Below are 7,098 nucleotides of genomic sequence, written 5' to 3' on the forward strand. Positions count from 1 at the left end.
GCATGATGGGCTTCTGGAGCCATAACACCCAAAACTCCACTCCCCCACATTATGAGCACATTGTTATAATGGTCTATCAGTACATGAGAAAAATACACAGCTGGAAAAAAACTCTCTGATGACATTTGGCACATGGATATGCATGGAAAGTCAAGGCAAAGAGCAATGCCAAGATTCTTAACAATACTCGCTATGTCCGAAATGAGAAAGCAGGAACACACATACATAAAAGGATTAGCTTCCTTGCAATCTAGTTCTCAGCTAGGAATACGGTTTTTCTCAGGCATTCAACCAGGAACACAATGCAAAATGACTCCTCCAGCATGGAGACAGAATTTAGAGGTTTCACAGAGCAAAAATATACTCTGTTTCATATTGAAAACACACTGTGCAGAAAAACCATGTAATTCTGTAGTGCAGAGAATTGAAATCTGAAGCCCAATAGGAATTGTGAGTTGGTTCCAAGACAGCACGGGTGGGAAGAGGAAGGCATTACTGAACTGCATATCTGCCTAAACAGTGCAATAAGAGTAACATTCTTCTGATATCTGCAGTGTTGTTAACATAAATTTCTCATTTTCTCCTTTTTTTTTTGTTCACTCACTAAGATTCTGTTACAGGTTATGTTTAAAATGTACATTGCTGCACTGGTAAAACATAATCAGGAGATTGGCTGGGTGAAAAAAAACAACTCTATCCAGTTCACAAGAAGATTGGAAAGAAATTGACAGAAAGTTTAACTGGGATGATTTTTCTTAAAACCTATGCCGTCTACATGGTGTTGATTAGACACTGTACTTCATGAAGAATGACTTTCTCATCTAGTTGCCAATCAAGAATGTCTTCTCACTGTAAATTATTTTTTAATAACTGTTTTCAAACTGCATCTGAAGAAAATAGACTCATGTCTCATGTGGAAGAAACCCAAATGAGAGAAGACACACCTCAACACTTGGCAGCTCTAGATTCAGATTTCTGCTCCAACAGACTCAAAGTAGAAATATGAGCCTAAATCTCGCATATGCTGAGTCCTGTAATCACCTAATTTACTGGGTCCTTCCATCTCCCTTGTTCCTAATTTCCTTCACCTATTTAATCAGTTATGAAAACTACTTCCTAAAAGACAGAGAATAGCCTAAATTTTAGTGCACTTACCTGTGAGACTTACCACAAAGTAAGCAAATTTGGACCTCTGGGATATTCTTTATGAGATAAGAGCCATGTTAGGGAAAAAAAAAAAAAAAAAGAGATGACTGTATAAATAGCTTTGAATCATAAACAAAGCAATTCACTTTGTACAGTATGTAGACATGCTGCTCACAGATTATTTTTGCAACACTGAGAGGATTAAAAAGGAAAAAACTATGACTAATTTTGTCTAGATAATTTTATATTTACTTTATACAGGTTTATTTATATAGTCAAAACCCGAAGAGGATTACAGTTGCAAAAGTCAACTTCGCAGTACACAGAATGCACAGGAATCATTTGACGTACAGCTGTTTGATAAATAATTTACTCTTCTTACTTACTTACTTCCTTACCCTTGTTCTTTTTACCTCCTTATTTAATTCTCTTTATCTTTTTCTGATGGAACAAGCTATAATAATTCAATATTTTTTTCACAAAATAGTCTCAAGCAAGGTGAGCAAGGTGGCATTCACATGCCCTGAGTCTCAGGGTTCTTTACAATCACTAGAAAGAAACCCCCAAATTAGTTTCATCCCAAGGTTAGAGACAGATGCACTATGTTCATCAACTAAAGCAGGTGCCAATAATGACTAACTTATGATTAGACACCCAGATGCTCAGAGCTCTAAAGTAAGGTGAGATTAATCTAATTTACAGTCTCCACCCTTAAAGGGCTACCTTTAAATTACTTCCCTAGGCCTGCAGGTCTCTGCGGTAGTGACAGAGTCCAATCACTTAGAAAAAAATTCACTGATTCACCCCAAGACTTTCTTTCTCTATTCCAAACTTCTAACTCTGGTGATAGCCATAGCAGATGACAAACCCTCCTGTCGCATCAGATCATCTCAGGTGTCAGGTCTGCTTTCAGCATTGACTGGGACAGAGTCCTCCCAGAAAAAGTGTGTGATCGTGTAGCCACAGATGGGAAGAAAGCCCAGGGAGAAGCAGCAAGAAAGGATTCCTCTCACCTGTGCTTCAGCACACACCATCACCACACCTGCTGATATGTGTGCTTCCCTAATGCTTGTCTACAAAGCCAGCTGAAAAGAAAGGAAGGCTATTATGGGACACTATTTTGACTTTTTGTGAGTCAGCAGCTACTGGAGAACTTTATACCTACTGCAGAGATTTCTTCTTAGTGAAAAATCTGTGGTAGTTGAGCATGCATCAATTTACACTTTGTGGGTCTGTTCTAGTACTACCCCTCAGGCCATTACTGCTGAGGAGACAGGAAATTGGGTGAGGTGGTCTGACCCAGCACAGTCAGCCTGGTGTACTTACCATTAATAGCAGCAGATCTGTATGGCAATTGCTGGAAGCAGGGAAATTACAAGGCTCTAGATTCCCTGGTTTCTGCAGGGTTAAAGGGAGTAAATGCTGATGTACACAGAGCTGCCACCCACTGCTCCCCCTCCCCTGTCCCCCTGCCCAAGCTCCTTGTTCCAGCATTAACCTCCAGCCTCACCCAGTCTCAGCTAGCATCTGCTGCAGTCAATTGCTGCTTCCACCACAAGTTTTCCATCCAAACTCCAGCAGCAGAATGATAATGCCTGTAATGAGTTCACGGGCTCAAAATCAGTCTTCACTCTACCATTCTTATTCTCTCAGTTGTAACTTCAGCACCCAGAGGCCATGGCTGTTTCCTTACAGCTTTTACCAGACTGCTCCCACACTAGCAGGAGAATGGCACTTACACAAAAAAAAGCAGTCCTGTACTATTTCCTGGTGTATAGTAAATCCTGCTGCAGATGTTTCTTATGTATGGGATTGTCAAGATGTGTGGATGACTGGAGCATAGACAATGTCCATGGAGTCCTACAGTCCAAGATTTCTCCAGTGAGAGCCTATGAACTTACTGTGTATAGTGGGATTTGTCCACTACCCTCTTACTTTTATTACATCTCCAGTCAGAAGAGCTAATTGTTAAAACATTTGTTCAAACAAAGTCTTCCATCAGAATTTAGCCTTTTTAAAAATTTATTTAATATATTTAAGGAAAAGATGATGACCCAAACCTCAAAGCTGTGGTTACACTAGGGTTCCATTACAGGCATATTTTTAAAATATACAGCTATTTAAAACACAGAAATTGCCACAGATATAAAATTACTTCTTTTTCCTCAATCCTGCCTTCAGTACTCCTAGTTCAAGTTTATGTGAATTTGACTGACAAGCCTTTAGCACTACTTTTTTCCATGGTAAAAACTTTATTTTTTATCAAGTTCTGAGAAATAGGTATGTACTTTGATTAGAAGTTTTCAAAATTTTTGGTCTTAAGGAAACCCTCCATATTAGAAATTTCAGCCCAAATAATTCAATCTTTGCAAATCATTAAATAACCCAAACTAGGGTCAGAAAATGATACATTTCAGGCTCTCTTAAAAGGCAATGTTACCAGCCACTATTATAGTTTTATGAGATAGGATTTGAAGCTGAGGTTTTCCCTAAAACCACTGTGATGAATAATCATGTCTGAGAAGGGGAAACGGAAATCACAATGGTTTCCTTGCTGGAACTGATCCATTCACAATAATTTATGCTTTACCCTTGATTTCATTCAGTGATATCAGCCCTCCATCAGTCCTATCCACCACAGCTTGAAAAACCCTGTTTCAAGTGAATCCCATTCAAACCCAAATGGCGAGGCCAGGTGCTCTCCTTAAGAGCAGTAGCTTTAGAATTCCCAACTTCTCCTTTCAGAAAGCCCTACATAAAACAGACCAATTATCATTGTTGTTGTTATTATTATTCAAAAACCGGTTCTGATAAATACTTTAAATAACAGAGGAAAGCAAAAATGCTAATCCTCTTACATAACACAAATCCCAGATGGTCTTGTGTGGAGGGGAGGAAGATGCCATAATAGCAGTCACCATTATCAACTGAGCTTGGTTACAGATGTTAAAATGATGCAAGTGCTTGTGTTCACTCACTGAACTTCAATTATGTTTTTCTTGTCATATTTCTTACAGAAATAATCAAAAATAAATAAAAATTCATGTGCAAACACTAATCCTCACTGCAAGTGTATAACTCATTCTGAATAATACCTCAAGTAAAGCTGTTACAGTCTCCCCATTTACAGTTCTCCTTAGCTAGAGAAAACTGCCACAGCAGCACTAGCATCTCAACTCCTAATCTAGAAAATATTCAAATAATAGCACCGACTGCTAGTGATACCTATACTAGTCTCATCGCCTAATGCATCACTGAAACTTTTGCATCAGTGTAAAAACAGCTTTCTTTATCTGGCCCTAAATTGTTTCAAATTTATAGCCGATCTCTGTGACATAGAGTGCACAGCTGCCCATTTCTCCAGGCATTTTATCACAGGGATAATCCTATAGTTAAGGATGACAGGGCTGCAGTAGAAGTTTGAGGAGGTACTCATCTGCCAGGAGGCAACATTTACATTAATAAAACATCTGAGTTCCTGCACAGAAATGCTCACTTAACAAATCTACAGTGCAAGAACAGAAACACTTCTATGAAATAGTTTCATTCTCCAGTTTCACTGGTCTGTGTTCAGAGTGTGTGAGGAACCAGTTTTGCTCAGACCTTGTCAGCTCTCACAGTAACATCACCACAAACCAAGCGCCAAACAAAAACAAGCAGAACATGTTGTATATGATGTTACAAACAAATTTGGGGACAATCTGAGGTCAACACAAGGAGCCTCCTTATCTACCTCTCTTGGACCCTCTCCCATTCTCATAATTGTGAAACCACTGTTTCCTGTCCTTTTCCCAGGGATTCATGAGAATGACAAAAATTTAACCTGTTGCACTTCCTCAGACACAGGTGCTGCTGTAAAACAGCACTTGTTGCAGGCGTCAGTCTGTCCCAGAGCGCCAGAGGAGCTATTGCTCCACAAGGCAGTGAGGGCCGGCAGCTGTCCCAAGAAAACTAGGAACTGTTTCAGAGCTATTCTGCCTCTTGGAAATATCTATTCAGTGTGTTACTCCATACCCACTTCATCTCTGCCAATGCAGAGTGAAATGTGGAGTTGCTAAACCATCTGCACTCAGGACAAAAAAAGCCCTAATCATCAGTGGAGGCTGAACCCTCTTATTCCTTGCTCTTTCCTACAGCAACCATGAATATCAAGGGATACCAGCTTTCCAGTTATGATATTAATCTGCATTCACCCACATGCAGAGAATGATTTATTAAAATACTTATCCGAGAATCATATCTGTACCAGTGGAGAAAAAATCTGAGAAAGAAGTCTCACTAGTTCATGATTCCTGGCTTGGAAAAATGAGTTGCTCTTTAATTGAAATCACAGTTTGTCACCTTCCCATTCCTTTGTCTGCCCATTGCAATAATAATGAATCAAAAGCTCCCAAGCACCAAGGTAGAAGGATAACTTAGGGACAGAGCAATAAACTTATTTGGTTAAGATATGCAGACTACAGCCTTTTTGCAGCTCTTCTCTTGTCTCCTACTCTACATCACTTCTGCTTTCTGCAAAAAAACTCAGTGAGGTACACCTTGTTGAGAAGAGATTCCTTCAAGGCCTCAGCAGGGTAATGGCAACAGGCTCCTTCATCTAACCCAACTGAGGTGCTATTCAGCCACAAGGGCAACTTTAAGAAGATCATAATCAGAAAGGAAACAGTGAGGTCCCCCTCATTTTTCTGAAAATTCAAAAAAAGGCTTATATTCAGCTTTGCTTCATCTTCCCTTGCAGAGCAATAATTTATTCAAACTACAGTTTAAATGTCTCCTCAAAGAGTAAAATTATTAAAGCGATCATGAAAGAAATGCCCATTTATACAGAAATTATAGAGAAGTCTCTTGTCTTTATCAAGTCTCAAGTGTATTTGCACTTAAAAGCTTCCCCCCACCCCCCTTTGCCAACTAGAAACAATAGTGCAGGTGCATTGCCCTTCAGTGAACAATGTATTTATCCTGGGAGGCAGGAAGTTGGTTTCACACCTGTTTCTTCTTTTTATTTGTTCTTGGCCTGGCTAATTTGCCGAATGTCATGATTGGTACAGCTGAGGCTGTCAGAAAGAATTACCACTTTGTAACATGACGGCCTAATTCTGGCAGTTCAGATTTTACAATGATTTGCCTTTTGTTCTTTCTTTCAGTAGTGGTCTGTTTTCTGTACTGCACATAAACTGAATCTGATCGGTAGTAACAGAAAATGTAAGAATAAAATAGGCTGCTTTATTAGATGACTGTCCCTTTTAGATATTATATTATATTATGTTATGTTATGTTATGTTATGTTATGTTATGTTATGTTATATTAATTGTATGTTCTAAAGACAATGAGGGTTAAATCCTTGATATGATAAAAACATGTTATGCCATGGGCTGAAATAAATACGGTTTTGCGGGAATTCATGAGAGGCTTGGAAATTTTTTTGTTAGAATTCAAGGACTACTGAAAATTGAGAGGTACTCTGTTGTCTCATAAATATTAAAGAACTAGCAAGACGTGGCAGAAATTTTGTATCCATATATTCATTTAGGTTTTGATTTTATGATCAGTGCTTAATTTTTAAATCTAAATCTAAGTGAGAACTTTCAGGAACAGAATTATCATGTTGATGACATTTAAACTGTAGCTGAGAGCTAGGAAGTTTTTTCCATGGGTAAGTCAGTTCAACATAAGAAAGAACAATTTATGTAGTTAATACATAAATTTATGCAATTAGTTTTGCTTTGATTTAAACATTTTAAGAGTGACACAATTCTCTTACCATCCTATCCCAACAAGGACACCACTTACCAGGCTTCTTTGTTTAACTCTGTACTGTGGACCTTTGAGAACTTCCACTGTGTCCCAACATGCACATGCTTCACAGAGCATGCAGAGCATTCACAGATCAACCTGCAGGCACAGCACCCACCACCCCACAACTCTTCCAGAACTCAGCACCCTGGACTCAT

The sequence above is a fragment of the Vidua chalybeata genome, chromosome 3 (assembly GCF_026979565.1).
Source record: "Vidua chalybeata isolate OUT-0048 chromosome 3, bVidCha1 merged haplotype, whole genome shotgun sequence".
Classification (NCBI taxonomy): domain Eukaryota; kingdom Metazoa; phylum Chordata; class Aves; order Passeriformes; family Viduidae; genus Vidua; species Vidua chalybeata.